The sequence below is a fragment of the Coffea arabica genome, chromosome 11c, assembly GCF_036785885.1.
Source record: "Coffea arabica cultivar ET-39 chromosome 11c, Coffea Arabica ET-39 HiFi, whole genome shotgun sequence".
Taxonomy (NCBI): domain Eukaryota; kingdom Viridiplantae; phylum Streptophyta; class Magnoliopsida; order Gentianales; family Rubiaceae; genus Coffea; species Coffea arabica.
The window spans coordinates 20,186,424-20,202,392 of NC_092330.1; the positions used below are offsets into that span (position 1 = coordinate 20,186,424).

At 43.6% G+C, this 15,969-nt stretch overlaps 5 non-coding genes and 12 pseudogenes across 5 annotated transcripts; all 17 read left to right on the forward strand.

The window, feature by feature from the left end:
- The first annotated feature begins 856 nt into the window (after positions 1-856).
- On the forward strand, positions 857-975 carry LOC140017761 (5S ribosomal RNA). The gene has a single exon (XR_011824067.1). It is a non-coding gene; the product is annotated as a 5S ribosomal RNA (ribosomal RNA).
- A 411-nt stretch (positions 976-1,386) lies between these two features.
- LOC140019483 (5S ribosomal RNA) lies at positions 1,387-1,504 on the forward strand (annotated as a pseudogene).
- A 925-nt stretch (positions 1,505-2,429) lies between these two features.
- On the forward strand, positions 2,430-2,547 carry LOC140020397 (5S ribosomal RNA; annotated as a pseudogene).
- Positions 2,548-3,472: 925 nt separating this feature from the next.
- LOC140019484 (5S ribosomal RNA) lies at positions 3,473-3,590 on the forward strand (annotated as a pseudogene).
- Positions 3,591-4,515: 925 nt separating this feature from the next.
- Positions 4,516-4,633, forward strand: LOC140019485 (5S ribosomal RNA; annotated as a pseudogene).
- A 927-nt stretch (positions 4,634-5,560) lies between these two features.
- Positions 5,561-5,679, forward strand: LOC140017762 (5S ribosomal RNA). Its single transcript, XR_011824068.1, has one exon. It is a non-coding gene; the product is annotated as a 5S ribosomal RNA (ribosomal RNA).
- A 413-nt stretch (positions 5,680-6,092) lies between these two features.
- LOC140018610 (5S ribosomal RNA) lies at positions 6,093-6,210 on the forward strand (annotated as a pseudogene).
- Positions 6,211-7,137: 927 nt separating this feature from the next.
- LOC140017763 (5S ribosomal RNA) lies at positions 7,138-7,256 on the forward strand. The gene has a single exon (XR_011824069.1). It is a non-coding gene; the product is annotated as a 5S ribosomal RNA (ribosomal RNA).
- Positions 7,257-7,667: 411 nt separating this feature from the next.
- LOC140019486 (5S ribosomal RNA) lies at positions 7,668-7,785 on the forward strand (annotated as a pseudogene).
- Positions 7,786-8,710: 925 nt separating this feature from the next.
- Positions 8,711-8,828, forward strand: LOC140020398 (5S ribosomal RNA; annotated as a pseudogene).
- Positions 8,829-9,753: 925 nt separating this feature from the next.
- Positions 9,754-9,877, forward strand: LOC140020048 (5S ribosomal RNA; annotated as a pseudogene).
- Positions 9,878-10,796: 919 nt separating this feature from the next.
- LOC140019487 (5S ribosomal RNA) lies at positions 10,797-10,914 on the forward strand (annotated as a pseudogene).
- Positions 10,915-11,841: 927 nt separating this feature from the next.
- Positions 11,842-11,960, forward strand: LOC140017764 (5S ribosomal RNA). The gene has a single exon (XR_011824070.1). It is a non-coding gene; the product is annotated as a 5S ribosomal RNA (ribosomal RNA).
- A 413-nt stretch (positions 11,961-12,373) lies between these two features.
- On the forward strand, positions 12,374-12,491 carry LOC140018611 (5S ribosomal RNA; annotated as a pseudogene).
- Positions 12,492-13,416: 925 nt separating this feature from the next.
- LOC140019488 (5S ribosomal RNA) lies at positions 13,417-13,534 on the forward strand (annotated as a pseudogene).
- Positions 13,535-14,461: 927 nt separating this feature from the next.
- LOC140017765 (5S ribosomal RNA) lies at positions 14,462-14,580 on the forward strand. The gene has a single exon (XR_011824071.1). It is a non-coding gene; the product is annotated as a 5S ribosomal RNA (ribosomal RNA).
- Positions 14,581-14,993: 413 nt separating this feature from the next.
- LOC140018613 (5S ribosomal RNA) lies at positions 14,994-15,111 on the forward strand (annotated as a pseudogene).
- The last annotated feature ends 858 nt before the right edge of the window (positions 15,112-15,969 follow it).

A 15,969-nucleotide genomic window follows, 5' to 3' on the forward strand; every position in this document is an offset into this window, starting at 1 on the left:
CGGATCCGTTTTTTCAAACAAAAAAATGGGTCGGATACGGAATATAGTATTCCGACCCGTATTAGACCCGGATCCGGATATAAATGATTTAATAATTTATAAAAAATATATATTATCAATATAATTTGATTAGGATGATGTATTTGAGTAAAATCAATTTGATTTATTTTCTTATTTGGTTTTTTCTTTGCATTAGTTAGAAATTAGTTTACAAATATATTTTTTTCTCTTTTTTGTTAGAAATTATAAATTTTGGCAAATTTGTTCGGGTAGACCCGACCCGGATCCGAGACTCGCCGGGTCCGGATCCGGAACACAGAATAAAAGACCCGTCGGGTAAACGGGTCGGATCCGGGTCCGGGTCCGGAATAATGAATTCCGGCCCGGACCCGGCCCGTTGACACCCCTAGGTGACCCCCTGGGAAATCCTCGTGTTGCACCCCTCCCTTTTTTGTTTCGAAATCCAAATTTCCCCTTCGTTCTTTATGCTGTAGTAATTTAGCTCCGTCGGAACGATTGCTTTATATTTTGCTTCTCATCGAAGCATGAAGGCGGATCTGAAGGCGCGAGACAAGTCAGGAACGGTACGGCTGGATCGAAACCCGGATCGTCGGTCAAAGTTGTCGGCGCAAATGTATAAGTGCAAGCGTGAAGGATCAATTTCAGAATAATTGAGAGTTGCGCGACGAGGGAAAAAAAAATGGTGCAAATCAACAAGAAAAAAATGTAAAAGTAAATAAATAAAAGGATGAGGGGAAATTCTTGAATTGACGCTTAAAATGAATTCGGGTCCAGAAAAGCCACACTGCTTCACAGGACGGGGCAGTTTAAAAGAATAAAGCGAAAGGAACATGGTGGGTGCGATCATACCAGCACTAATGCACCGGATCCCATCAGAACTCCGAAGTTAAGCATGCTTGGGCGAGAGTAGTACTAGGATGGGTGACCCCCTGGGAAGTCCTCGTGTTGCACCCCTCCCTTTTTTGTTTCGAAATCCAAATTTCCCCTTCGTTCTTTATGCTGTAGTAATTTAGCTCCGTCGGAACGATTGCTTTATATTTTGCTTCTTATCGAAGCATGAAGGCGGATCTGAAGGCGCGAGACAAGTCAGGAACGGTACGGCTGGATCGAAGCCCGGATCGTCGGTCAAAGTTGTCGGCGCAAATGTATAAGCGCAAGCGTGAAGGATCAATTTCAGGATAATTGAGAGTTGTGCGACGAGGGAAAAAAAAGGTGCAAAGCAACAAGAAAAAAATATAAAAGTAAATAAATAAAAGGATGAGAAGAAATTCATGAATTGACGCTTAGAATGAATTCGGGTCCAGAAAAGCCAAACTGCTTCACAGGACGTGGCAGTTTAAAAGAATAAAGCGAAAGGAACATGGCGGGTGCGATCATACCAGCACTAATGCACCGGATCCCATCAGAACTTCGAAGTTAAGCGTGCTTGGGCGACAGTAGTACTAGGATGGGTGACCCTAGGCCGGTCAACGGGTCGGGTCTACACCCGGATCCGGATCGGATCCTTGAAATTTTTGCTGGTATGGGTAGGGATTTAATTCCGTTATCCGGATCCGAATCCGTTTTTTCAAACAAAAAAACGGGTCGGATACGGAATATAGTATTCCGACCCGTACTAGACCCGGATCCGGATATAAATGATTTAATAATTTATAAAAAATATATATTATCAGTATAATTTGATTAGGATGATGTATTTGAGTAAAATCAATTTGATTTATTTTCTTATTTGGTTTTTTCTTTGCATTAGCTAGAAATTAGTTTACAAATATATCTTTTTCTCTTTTTTGTTAGAAATTATAAATTTTGGCAAATTTGTTCGGGTAGACCCGACCCGGATCCGAGACTCGCCGGGTCCGGATCCGGAACACCGAATAAAAGACCCGTCGGGTAAACGGGTCGGATCCGGGTCCGGGTCCGGAATAAAGAATTCCGGCCCGGACCCGGCCCGTTGACACCCCTAGGTGACCCCCTGGGAAATCCTCGTGTTGCACCCCTCCCTTTTTTGTTTCGAAATCCAAATTTTCCCTTCGTTCTTTATGCTGTAGTAATTTAGCTCCGTCGGAACGATTGCTTTATATTTTGCTTCTCATCGAAGCATGAAGGCGGATCTGAAGGCGCGAGACAAGTCAGGAACGGTACGGCTGAATCGAAGCCCGGATCGTCGGTCAATGTTGTCGGCGCAAATGCATAAGCGCAAGCGTGAAGGATCAATTTCAGGATAATTGAGAGTTGTGCGACGAGGGAAAAAAAAGGTGCAAAGCAACAAGAAAAAAATATAAAAGTAAATAAATAAAAGGATGAGAGGAAATTCATGAATTGACGCTTAGAATGAATTCGGGTCCAGAAAAGCCAAACTGCTTCACAGGACGTGGCAGTTTAAAAGAATAAAGCGAAAGGAACATGGCGGGTGTGATCATACCAGCACTAATGCACCGGATCCCATCAGAACTTCGAAGTTAAGCGTGCTTGGGCGACAGTAGTACTAGGATGGGTGACCCTAGGCCGGTCAACGGGTCGGGTCTACACCCGGATCCGGATCGGATCCCTGAAATTTTTGCGGGTATGGGTAGGGATTTAATTCCGTTATCCGGATCCGGATCCGTTTTTTCAAACAAAAAAACGGGTCGGATACGGAATATAGTATTCCGACCCGTATTAGACCCGGATCCGGATATAAATGATTTAATAATTTATAAAAAATATATATTATCAATATAATTTGATTAGGATGATGTATTTGAGTAAAATCAATTTGATTTATTTTCTTATTTGGTTTTTTCTTTGCATTAGCTAGAAATTTGTTTACAAATATATCTTTTTCTCTTTTTTGTTAGAAATTATAAATTTTGGCAAATTTGTTCGGGTAGACCCGACCCGGATCCGAGACTCGCCGGGTCCGGATCCGGAACACCGAATAAAAGACCCGTCGGGTAAACGGGTCGGCTCCGGGTCCGGGTCCGGAATAATGAATTCCGGCCCGGACCCGGCCCGTTGACACCCCTAGGTGACCCCCTGGGAAATCCTCGTGTTGCACCCCTCCCTTTTTTGTTTCGAAATCCAAATTTTCCCTTCGTTCTTTATGCTGTAGTAATTTAGCTCCGTCGGAACGATTGCTTTATATTTTGCTTCTCATCGAAGCATGAAGGCGGATCTGAAGGCGCGAGACAAGTCAGGAACGGTACGGCTGGATCGAAGCCCGGATCGTCGGTCAAAGTTGTCGGCGCAAATGCATAAGCGCAAGCGTGAAGGATCAATTTCAGGATAATTGAGAGTTGTGCGACGAGGGAAAAAAAAGGTGCAAAGCAACAAGAAAAAAATATAAAAGTAAATAAATAAAAGGATGAGAGGAAATTCATGAATTGACGCTTAGAATGAATTCGGGTCCAGAAAAGCCAAACTGCTTCACAGGACGTGGCAGTTTAAAAGAATAAAGCGAAAGGAACATGGCGGGTGCGATCATACCAGCACTAATGCACCGGATCCCATCAGAACTTCGAAGTTAAGCGTGCTTGGGCGACAGTAGTACTAGGATGGGTGACCCTAGGCCGGTCAACGGGTCGGGTCTACACCCGGATCCGGATCGGATCCCTGAAATTTTTGCGGGTATGGGTAGGGATTTAATTCCGTTATCCGGATCCGGATCCGTTTTTTCAAACAAAAAAACGGGTCGGATACGGAATATAGTATTCCGACCCGTATTAGACCCGGATCCGGATATAAATGATTTAATAATTTATAAAAAATATATATTATCAATATAATTTGATTAGGATGATGTATTTGAGTAAAATCAATTTGATTTATTTTCTTATTTGGTTTTTTCTTTGCATTAGCTAGAAATTTGTTTACAAATATATCTTTTTCTCTTTTTTGTTAGAAATTATAAATTTTGGCAAATTTGTTCGGGTAGACCCGACCCGGATCCGAGACTCGCCGGGTCCGGATCCGGAACACCGAATAAAAGACCCGTCGGGTAAACGGGTCGGCTCCGGGTCCGGGTCCGGAATAATGAATTCCGGCCCGGACCCGGCCCGTTGACACCCCTAGGTGACCCCCTGGGAAATCCTCGTGTTGCACCCCTCCCTTTTTTGTTTCGAAATCCAAATTTTCCCTTCGTTCTTTATGCTGTAGTAATTTAGCTCCGTCGGAACGATTGCTTTATATTTTGCTTCTCATCGAAGCATGAAGGCGGATCTGAAGGCGCGAGACAAGTCAGGAACGGTACGGCTGGATCGAAGCCCGGATCGTCGGTCAAAGTTGTCGGCGCAAATGCATAAGCGCAAGCGTGAAGGATCAATTTCAGGATAATTGAGAGTTGTGCGACGAGGGAAAAAAAAGGTGCAAAGCAACAAGAAAAAAATATAAAAGTAAATAAATAAAAGGATGAGAGGAAATTCATGAATTGACGCTTAGAATGAATTCGGGTCCAGAAAAGCCAAACTGCTTCACAGGACGTGGCAGTTTAAAAGAATAAAGCGAAAGGAACATGGCGGGTGCGATCATACCAGCACTAATGCACCGGATCCCATCAGAACTTCGAAGTTAAGCGTGCTTGGGCGACAGTAGTACTAGGATGGGTGACCCTAGGCCGGTCAACGGGTCGGGTCTACACCCGGATCCGGATCGGATCCCTGAAATTTTTGCGGGTATGGGTAGGGATTTAATTCCGTTATCCGGATCCGGATCCGTTTTTTCAAACAAAAAAACGGGTCGGATACGGAATATAGTATTCCGACCCGTATTAGACCCGGATTCGGATATAAATGATTTAATAATTTATAAAAAATATATATTATCAATATAATTTGATTAGGATGATGTATTTGAGTAAAATCAATTTGATTTATTTTCTTATTTGGTTTTTTCTTTGCATTAGCTAGAAATTAGTTTACAAATATATCTTTTTCTCTTTTTTGTTAGAAATTATAAATTTTGGCAAATTTGTTCGGGTAGACCCGACCCGGATCCGAGACTCGCCGGGTCCGGATCCGGAACACCGAATAAAAGACCCGTCGGGTAAACGGGTCGGCTCCGGGTCCGGGTCCGGAATAATGAATTCCGGCCCGGACCCGGCCCGTTGACACCCCTAGGTGACCCCCTGGGAAATCCTCGTGTTGCACCCCTCCCTTTTTTGTTTCGAAATCCAAATTTCCCCTTCGTTCTTTATGCTGTAGTAATTTAGCTCCGTCGGAACGATTGCTTTATATTTTGCTTCTCATCGAAGCATGAAGGCGGATCTGAAGGCGCGAGACAAGTCAGGAACGGTACGGCTGGATCGAAACCCGGATCGTCGGTCAAAGTTGTCGGCGCAAATGTATAAGTGCAAGCGTGAAGGATCAATTTCAGAATAATTGAGAGTTGCGCGACGAGGGAAAAAAAAATGGTGCAAATCAACAAGAAAAAAATGTAAAAGTAAATAAATAAAAGGATGAGGGGAAATTCTTGAATTGACGCTTAAAATGAATTCGGGTCCAGAAAAGCCACACTGCTTCACAGGACGGGGCAGTTTAAAAGAATAAAGCGAAAGGAACATGGTGGGTGCGATCATACCAGCACTAATGCACCGGATCCCATCAGAACTCCGAAGTTAAGCATGCTTGGGCGAGAGTAGTACTAGGATGGGTGACCCCCTGGGAAGTCCTCGTGTTGCACCCCTCCCTTTTTTGTTTCGAAATCCAAATTTCCCCTTCGTTCTTTATGCTGTAGTAATTTAGCTCCGTCGGAACGATTGCTTTATATTTTGCTTCTTATCGAAGCATGAAGGCGGATCTGAAGGCGCGAGACAAGTCAGGAACGGTACGGCTGGATCGAAGCCCGGATCGTCGGTCAAAGTTGTCGGCGCAAATGTATAAGTGCAAGCGTGAAGGATCAATTTCAGAATAATTGAGAGTTGCGCGACGAGGGAAAAAAAAATGGTGCAAATCAACAAGAAAAAAATGTAAAAGTAAATAAATAAAAGGATGAGGGGAAATTCTTGAATTGACGCTTAAAATGAATTCGGGTCCAGAAAAGCCAAACTGCTTCACAGGACGTGGCAGTTTAAAAGAATAAAGCGAAAGAAACATGGCGGGTGCGATCATACCAGCACTAATGCACCGGATCCCATCAGAACTCCGAAGTTAAGCGTGCTTGGGCGACAGTAGTACTAGGATGGGTGACCCTAGGCCTGTCAACGGGTCGGGTCTAGACCCGGATCCGGATCGGATCGCTGAAATTTTTTCGGGTATGGGTAGGGATTTAATTCCGTTATCCGGATCCGGATCCGTTTTTTCAAACAAAAAAATGGGTCGGATACGGAATATAGTATTCCGACCCGTATTAGACCCGGATCCGGATATAAATGATTTAATAATTTATAAAAAATATATATTATCAATATAATTTGATTAGGATGATGTATTTGAGTAAAATCAATTTGATTTATTTTCTTATTTGGTTTTTTCTTTGCATTAGTTAGAAATTAGTTTACAAATATATTTTTTTCTCTTTTTTGTTAGAAATTATAAATTTTGGCAAATTTGTTCGGGTAGACCCGACCCGGATCCGAGACTCGCCGGGTCCGGATCCGGAACACAGAATAAAAGACCCGTCGGGTAAACGGGTCGGATCCGGGTCCGGGTCCGGAATAATGAATTCCGGCCCGGACCCGGCCCGTTGACACCCCTAGGTGACCCCCTGGGAAATCCTCGTGTTGCACCCCTCCCTTTTTTGTTTCGAAATCCAAATTTCCCCTTCGTTCTTTATGCTGTAGTAATTTAGCTCCGTCGGAACGATTGCTTTATATTTTGCTTCTCATCGAAGCATGAAGGCGGATCTGAAGGCGCGAGACAAGTCAGGAACGGTACGGCTGGATCGAAACCCGGATCGTCGGTCAAAGTTGTCGGCGCAAATGTATAAGTGCAAGCGTGAAGGATCAATTTCAGAATAATTGAGAGTTGCGCGACGAGGGAAAAAAAAATGGTGCAAATCAACAAGAAAAAAATGTAAAAGTAAATAAATAAAAGGATGAGGGGAAATTCTTGAATTGACGCTTAAAATGAATTCGGGTCCAGAAAAGCCACACTGCTTCACAGGACGGGGCAGTTTAAAAGAATAAAGCGAAAGGAACATGGTGGGTGCGATCATACCAGCACTAATGCACCGGATCCCATCAGAACTCCGAAGTTAAGCATGCTTGGGCGAGAGTAGTACTAGGATGGGTGACCCCCTGGGAAGTCCTCGTGTTGCACCCCTCCCTTTTTTGTTTCGAAATCCAAATTTCCCCTTCGTTCTTTATGCTGTAGTAATTTAGCTCCGTCGGAACGATTGCTTTATATTTTGCTTCTTATCGAAGCATGAAGGCGGATCTGAAGGCGCGAGACAAGTCAGGAACGGTACGGCTGGATCGAAGCCCGGATCGTCGGTCAAAGTTGTCGGCGCAAATGTATAAGCGCAAGCGTGAAGGATCAATTTCAGGATAATTGAGAGTTGTGCGACGAGGGAAAAAAAAGGTGCAAAGCAACAAGAAAAAAATATAAAAGTAAATAAATAAAAGGATGAGAAGAAATTCATGAATTGACGCTTAGAATGAATTCGGGTCCAGAAAAGCCAAACTGCTTCACAGGACGTGGCAGTTTAAAAGAATAAAGCGAAAGGAACATGGCGGGTGCGATCATACCAGCACTAATGCACCGGATCCCATCAGAACTTCGAAGTTAAGCGTGCTTGGGCGACAGTAGTACTAGGATGGGTGACCCTAGGCCGGTCAACGGGTCGGGTCTACACCCGGATCCGGATCGGATCCTTGAAATTTTTGCTGGTATGGGTAGGGATTTAATTCCGTTATCCGGATCCGAATCCGTTTTTTCAAACAAAAAAACGGGTCGGATACGGAATATAGTATTCCGACCCGTACTAGACCCGGATCCGGATATAAATGATTTAATAATTTATAAAAAATATATATTATCAATATAATTTGATTAGGATGATGTATTTGAGTAAAATCAATTTGATTTATTTTCTTATTTGGTTTTTTCTTTGCATTAGCTAGAAATTAGTTTACAAATATATCTTTTTCTCTTTTTTGTTAGAAATTATAAATTTTGGCAAATTTGTTCGGGTAGACCCGACCCGGATCCGAGACTCGCCGGGTCCGGATCCGGAACACCGAATAAAAGACCCGTCGGGTAAACGGGTCGGATCCGGGTCCGGGTCCGGAATAAAGAATTCCGGCCCGGACCCGGCCCGTTGACACCCCTAGGTGACCCCCTGGGAAATCCTCGTGTTGCACCCCTCCCTTTTTTGTTTCGAAATCCAAATTTTCCCTTCGTTCTTTATGCTGTAGTAATTTAGCTCCGTCGGAACGATTGCTTTATATTTTGCTTCTCATCGAAGCATGAAGGCGGATCTGAAGGCGCGAGACAAGTCAGGAACGGTACGGCTGAATCGAAGCCCGGATCGTCGGTCAATGTTGTCGGCGCAAATGCATAAGCGCAAGCGTGAAGGATCAATTTCAGGATAATTGAGAGTTGTGCGACGAGGGAAAAAAAAGGTGCAAAGCAACAAGAAAAAAATATAAAAGTAAATAAATAAAAGGATGAGAGGAAATTCATGAATTGACGCTTAGAATGAATTCGGGTCCAGAAAAGCCAAACTGCTTCACAGGACGTGGCAGTTTAAAAGAATAAAGCGAAAGGAACATGGCGGGTGTGATCATACCAGCACTAATGCACCGGATCCCATCAGAACTTCGAAGTTAAGCGTGCTTGGGCGACAGTAGTACTAGGATGGGTGACCCTAGGCCGGTCAACGGGTCGGGTCTACACCCGGATCCGGATCGGATCCCTGAAATTTTTGCGGGTATGGGTAGGGATTTAATTCCGTTATCCGGATCCGGATCCGTTTTTTCAAACAAAAAAACGGGTCGGATACGGAATATAGTATTCCGACCCGTATTAGACCCGGATCCGGATATAAATGATTTAATAATTTATAAAAAATATATATTATCAATATAATTTGATTAGGATGATGTATTTGAGTAAAATCAATTTGATTTATTTTCTTATTTGGTTTTTTCTTTGCATTAGCTAGAAATTTGTTTACAAATATATCTTTTTCTCTTTTTTGTTAGAAATTATAAATTTTGGCAAATTTGTTCGGGTAGACCCGACCCGGATCCGAGACTCGCCGGGTCCGGATCCGGAACACCGAATAAAAGACCCGTCGGGTAAACGGGTCGGCTCCGGGTCCGGGTCCGGAATAATGAATTCCGGCCCGGACCCGGCCCGTTGACACCCCTAGGTGACCCCCTGGGAAATCCTCGTGTTGCACCCCTCCCTTTTTTGTTTCGAAATCCAAATTTTCCCTTCGTTCTTTATGCTGTAGTAATTTAGCTCCGTCGGAACGATTGCTTTATATTTTGCTTCTCATCGAAGCATGAAGGCGGATCTGAAGGCGCGAGACAAGTCAGGAACGGTACGGCTGGATCGAAGCCCGGATCGTCGGTCAAAGTTGTCGGCGCAAATGCATAAGCGCAAGCGTGAAGGATCAATTTCAGGATAATTGAGAGTTGTGCGACGAGGGAAAAAAAAGGTGCAAAGCAACAAGAAAAAAATATAAAAGTAAATAAATAAAAGGATGAGAGGAAATTCATGAATTGACGCTTAGAATGAATTCGGGTCCAGAAAAGCCAAACTGCTTCACAGGACGTGGCAGTTTAAAAGAATAAAGCGAAAGGAACATGGCGGGTGCGATCATACCAGCACTAATGCACCGGATCCCATCAGAACTTCGAAGTTAAGCGTGCTTGGGCGACAGTAGTACTAGGATGGGTGACCCTAGGCCTGTCAACGGGTCGGGTCTACACCCGGATCCGGATCGGATCCCTGAAATTTTTGCGGGTATGGGTAGGGATTTAATTCCGTTATCCGGATCCGGATCCGTTTTTTCAAACAAAAAAACGGGTCGGATACGGAATATAGTATTCCGACCCGTATTAGACCCGGATCCGGATATAAATGATTTAATAATTTATAAAAAATATATATTATCAATATAATTTGATTAGGATGATGTATTTGAGTAAAATCAATTTGATTTATTTTCTTATTTGGTTTTTTCTTTGCATTAGCTAGAAATTTGTTTACAAATATATCTTTTTCTCTTTTTTGTTAGAAATTATAAATTTTGGCAAATTTGTTCGGGTAGACCCGACCCGGATCCGAGACTCGCCGGGTCCGGATCCGGAACACCGAATAAAAGACCCGTCGGGTAAACGGGTCGGCTCCGGGTCCGGGTCCGGAATAATGAATTCCGGCCCGGACCCGGCCCGTTGACACCCCTAGGTGACCCCCTGGGAAATCCTCGTGTTGCACCCCTCCCTTTTTTGTTTCGAAATCCAAATTTTCCCTTCGTTCTTTATGCTGTAGTAATTTAGCTCCGTCGGAACGATTGCTTTATATTTTGCTTCTCATCGAAGCATGAAGGCGGATCTGAAGGCGCGAGACAAGTCAGGAACGGTACGGCTGGATCGAAGCCCGGATCGTCGGTCAAAGTTGTCGGCGCAAATGCATAAGCGCAAGCGTGAAGGATCAATTTCAGGATAATTGAGAGTTGTGCGACGAGGGAAAAAAAAGGTGCAAAGCAACAAGAAAAAAATATAAAAGTAAATAAATAAAAGGATGAGAGGAAATTCATGAATTGACGCTTAGAATGAATTCGGGTCCAGAAAAGCCAAACTGCTTCACAGGACGTGGCAGTTTAAAAGAATAAAGCGAAAGGAACATGGCGGGTGCGATCATACCAGCACTAATGCACCGGATCCCATCAGAACTTCGAAGTTAAGCGTGCTTGGGCGACAGTAGTACTAGGATGGGTGACCCTAGGCCGGTCAACGGGTCGGGTCTACACCCGGATCCGGATCGGATCCCTGAAATTTTTGCGGGTATGGGTAGGGATTTAATTCCGTTATCCGGATCCGGATCCGTTTTTTCAAACAAAAAAACGGGTCGGATACGGAATATAGTATTCCGACCCGTATTAGACCCGGATTCGGATATAAATGATTTAATAATTTATAAAAAATATATATTATCAATATAATTTGATTAGGATGATGTATTTGAGTAAAATCAATTTGATTTATTTTCTTATTTGGTTTTTTCTTTGCATTAGCTAGAAATTAGTTTACAAATATATCTTTTTCTCTTTTTTGTTAGAAATTATAAATTTTGGCAAATTTGTTCGGGTAGACCCGACCCGGATCCGAGACTCGCCGGGTCCGGATCCGGAACACCGAATAAAAGACCCGTCGGGTAAACGGGTCGGCTCCGGGTCCGGGTCCGGAATAATGAATTCCGGCCCGGACCCGGCCCGTTGACACCCCTAGGTGACCCCCTGGGAAATCCTCGTGTTGCACCCCTCCCTTTTTTGTTTCGAAATCCAAATTTCCCCTTCGTTCTTTATGCTGTAGTAATTTAGCTCCGTCGGAACGATTGCTTTATATTTTGCTTCTCATCGAAGCATGAAGGCGGATCTGAAGGCGCGAGACAAGTCAGGAACGGTACGGCTGGATCGAAACCCGGATCGTCGGTCAAAGTTGTCGGCGCAAATGTATAAGTGCAAGCGTGAAGGATCAATTTCAGAATAATTGAGAGTTGCGCGACGAGGGAAAAAAAAATGGTGCAAATCAACAAGAAAAAAATGTAAAAGTAAATAAATAAAAGGATGAGGGGAAATTCTTGAATTGACGCTTAAAATGAATTCGGGTCCAGAAAAGCCACACTGCTTCACAGGACGGGGCAGTTTAAAAGAATAAAGCGAAAGGAACATGGTGGGTGCGATCATACCAGCACTAATGCACCGGATCCCATCAGAACTCCGAAGTTAAGCATGCTTGGGCGAGAGTAGTACTAGGATGGGTGACCCCCTGGGAAGTCCTCGTGTTGCACCCCTCCCTTTTTTGTTTCGAAATCCAAATTTCCCCTTCGTTCTTTATGCTGTAGTAATTTAGCTCCGTCGGAACGATTGCTTTATATTTTGCTTCTTATCGAAGCATGAAGGCGGATCTGAAGGCGCGAGACAAGTCAGGAACGGTACGGCTGGATCGAAGCCCGGATCGTCGGTCAAAGTTGTCGGCGCAAATGTATAAGTGCAAGCGTGAAGGATCAATTTCAGAATAATTGAGAGTTGCGCGACGAGGGAAAAAAAAATGGTGCAAATCAACAAGAAAAAAATGTAAAAGTAAATAAATAAAAGGATGAGGGGAAATTCTTGAATTGACGCTTAAAATGAATTCGGGTCCAGAAAAGCCAAACTGCTTCACAGGACGTGGCAGTTTAAAAGAATAAAGCGAAAGAAACATGGCGGGTGCGATCATACCAGCACTAATGCACCGGATCCCATCAGAACTCCGAAGTTAAGCGTGCTTGGGCGACAGTAGTACTAGGATGGGTGACCCTAGGCCTGTCAACGGGTCGGGTCTAGACCCGGATCCGGATCGGATCGCTGAAATTTTTTCGGGTATGGGTAGGGATTTAATTCCGTTATCCGGATCCGGATCCGTTTTTTCAAACAAAAAAATGGGTCGGATACGGAATATAGTATTCCGACCCGTATTAGACCCGGATCCGGATATAAATGATTTAATAATTTATAAAAAATATATATTATCAATATAATTTGATTAGGATGATGTATTTGAGTAAAATCAATTTGATTTATTTTCTTATTTGGTTTTTTCTTTGCATTAGTTAGAAATTAGTTTACAAATATATTTTTTTCTCTTTTTTGTTAGAAATTATAAATTTTGGCAAATTTGTTCGGGTAGACCCGACCCGGATCCGAGACTCGCCGGGTCCGGATCCGGAACACAGAATAAAAGACCCGTCGGGTAAACGGGTCGGATCCGGGTCCGGGTCCGGAATAATGAATTCCGGCCCAGACCCGGCCCGTTGACACCCCTAGGTGACCCCCTGGGAAATCCTCGTGTTGCACCCCTCCCTTTTTTGTTTCGAAATCCAAATTTCCCCTTCGTTCTTTATGCTGTAGTAATTTAGCTCCGTCGGAACGATTGCTTTATATTTTGCTTCTCATCGAAGCATGAAGGCGGATCTGAAGGCGCGAGACAAGTCAGGAACGGTACGGCTGGATCGAAGCCCGGATCGTCGGTCAAAGTTGTCGGCGCAAATGCATAAGCGCAAGCGTGAAGGATCAATTTCAGGATAATTGAGAGTTGTGCGACGAGGGAAAAAAAAGGTGCAAAGCAACAAGAAAAAAATATAAAAGTAAATAAATAAAAGGATGAGAGGAAATTCATGAATTGACGCTTAGAATGAATTCGGGTCCAGAAAAGCCAAACTGCTTCACAGGACGTGGCAGTTTAAAAGAATAAAGCGAAAGGAACATGGCGGGTGCGATCATACCAGCACTAATGCACCGGATCCCATCAGAACTTCGAAGTTAAGCGTGCTTGGGCGACAGTAGTACTAGGATGGGTGACCCTAGGCCGGTCAACGGGTCGGGTCTACACCCGGATCCGGATCGGATCCCTGAAATTTTTGCGGGTATGGGTAGGGATTTAATTCCGTTATCCGGATCCGGATCCGTTTTTTCAAACAAAAAAACGGGTCGGATACGGAATATAGTATTCCGACCCGTATTAGACCCGGATTCGGATATAAATGATTTAATAATTTATAAAAAATATATATTATCAATATAATTTGATTAGGATGATGTATTTGAGTAAAATCAATTTGATTTATTTTCTTATTTGGTTTTTTCTTTGCATTAGCTAGAAATTAGTTTACAAATATATCTTTTTCTCTTTTTTGTTAGAAATTATAAATTTTGGCAAATTTGTTCGGGTAGACCCGACCCGGATCCGAGACTCGCCGGGTCCGGATCCGGAACACCGAATAAAAGACCCGTCGGGTAAACGGGTCGGCTCCGGGTCCGGGTCCGGAATAATGAATTCCGGCCCGGACCCGGCCCGTTGACACCCCTAGGTGACCCCCTGGGAAATCCTCGTGTTGCACCCCTCCCTTTTTTGTTTCGAAATCCAAATTTCCCCTTCGTTCTTTATGCTGTAGTAATTTAGCTCCGTCGGAACGATTGCTTTATATTTTGCTTCTCATCGAAGCATGAAGGCGGATCTGAAGGCGCGAGACAAGTCAGGAACGGTACGGCTGGATCGAAACCCGGATCGTCGGTCAAAGTTGTCGGCGCAAATGTATAAGTGCAAGCGTGAAGGATCAATTTCAGAATAATTGAGAGTTGCGCGACGAGGGAAAAAAAAATGGTGCAAATCAACAAGAAAAAAATGTAAAAGTAAATAAATAAAAGGATGAGGGGAAATTCTTGAATTGACGCTTAAAATGAATTCGGGTCCAGAAAAGCCACACTGCTTCACAGGACGGGGCAGTTTAAAAGAATAAAGCGAAAGGAACATGGTGGGTGCGATCATACCAGCACTAATGCACCGGATCCCATCAGAACTCCGAAGTTAAGCATGCTTGGGCGAGAGTAGTACTAGGATGGGTGACCCCCTGGGAAGTCCTCGTGTTGCACCCCTCCCTTTTTTGTTTCGAAATCCAAATTTCCCCTTCGTTCTTTATGCTGTAGTAATTTAGCTCCGTCGGAACGATTGCTTTATATTTTGCTTCTTATCGAAGCATGAAGGCGGATCTGAAGGCGCGAGACAAGTCAGGAACGGTACGGCTGGATCGAAGCCCGGATCGTCGGTCAAAGTTGTCGGCGCAAATGTATAAGTGCAAGCGTGAAGGATCAATTTCAGAATAATTGAGAGTTGCGCGACGAGGGAAAAAAAAATGGTGCAAATCAACAAGAAAAAAATGTAAAAGTAAATAAATAAAAGGATGAGGGGAAATTCTTGAATTGACGCTTAAAATGAATTCGGGTCCAGAAAAGCCAAACTGCTTCACAGGACGTGGCAGTTTAAAAGAATAAAGCGAAAGAAACATGGCGGGTGCGATCATACCAGCACTAATGCACCGGATCCCATCAGAACTCCGAAGTTAAGCGTGCTTGGGCGACAGTAGTACTAGGATGGGTGACCCTAGGCCTGTCAACGGGTCGGGTCTAGACCCGGATCCGGATCGGATCGCTGAAATTTTTTCGGGTATGGGTAGGGATTTAATTCCGTTATCCGGATCCGGATCCGTTTTTTCAAACAAAAAAATGGGTCGGATACGGAATATAGTATTCCGACCCGTATTAGACCCGGATCCGGATATAAATGATTTAATAATTTATAAAAAATATATATTATCAATATAATTTGATTAGGATGATGTATTTGAGTAAAATCAATTTGATTTATTTTCTTATTTGGTTTTTTCTTTGCATTAGTTAGAAATTAGTTTACAAATATATTTTTTTCTCTTTTTTGTTAGAAATTATAAATTTTGGCAAATTTGTTCGGGTAGACCCGACCCGGATCCGAGACTCGCCGGGTCCGGATCCGGAACACAGAATAAAAGACCCGTCGGGTAAACGGGTCGGATCCGGGTCCGGGTCCGGAATAATGAATTCCGGCCCAGACCCGGCCCGTTGACACCCCTAGGTGACCCCCTGGGAAATCCTCGTGTTGCACCCCTCCCTTTTTTGTTTCGAAATCCAAATTTCCCCTTCGTTCTTTATGCTGTAGTAATTTAGCTCCGTCGGAACGATTGCTTTATATTTTGCTTCTCATCGAAGCATGAAGGCGGATCTGAAGGCGCGAGACAAGTCAGGAACGGTACGGCTGGATCGAAGCCCGGATCGTCGGTCAAAGTTGTCGGCGCAAATGCATAAGCGCAAGCGTGAAGGATCAATTTCAGGATAATTGAGAGTTGTGCGACGAGGGAAAAAAAAGGTGCAAAGCAACAAGAAAAAAATATAAAAGTAAATAAATAAAAGGATGAGAGGAAATTCATGAATTGACGCTTAGAATGAATTCGG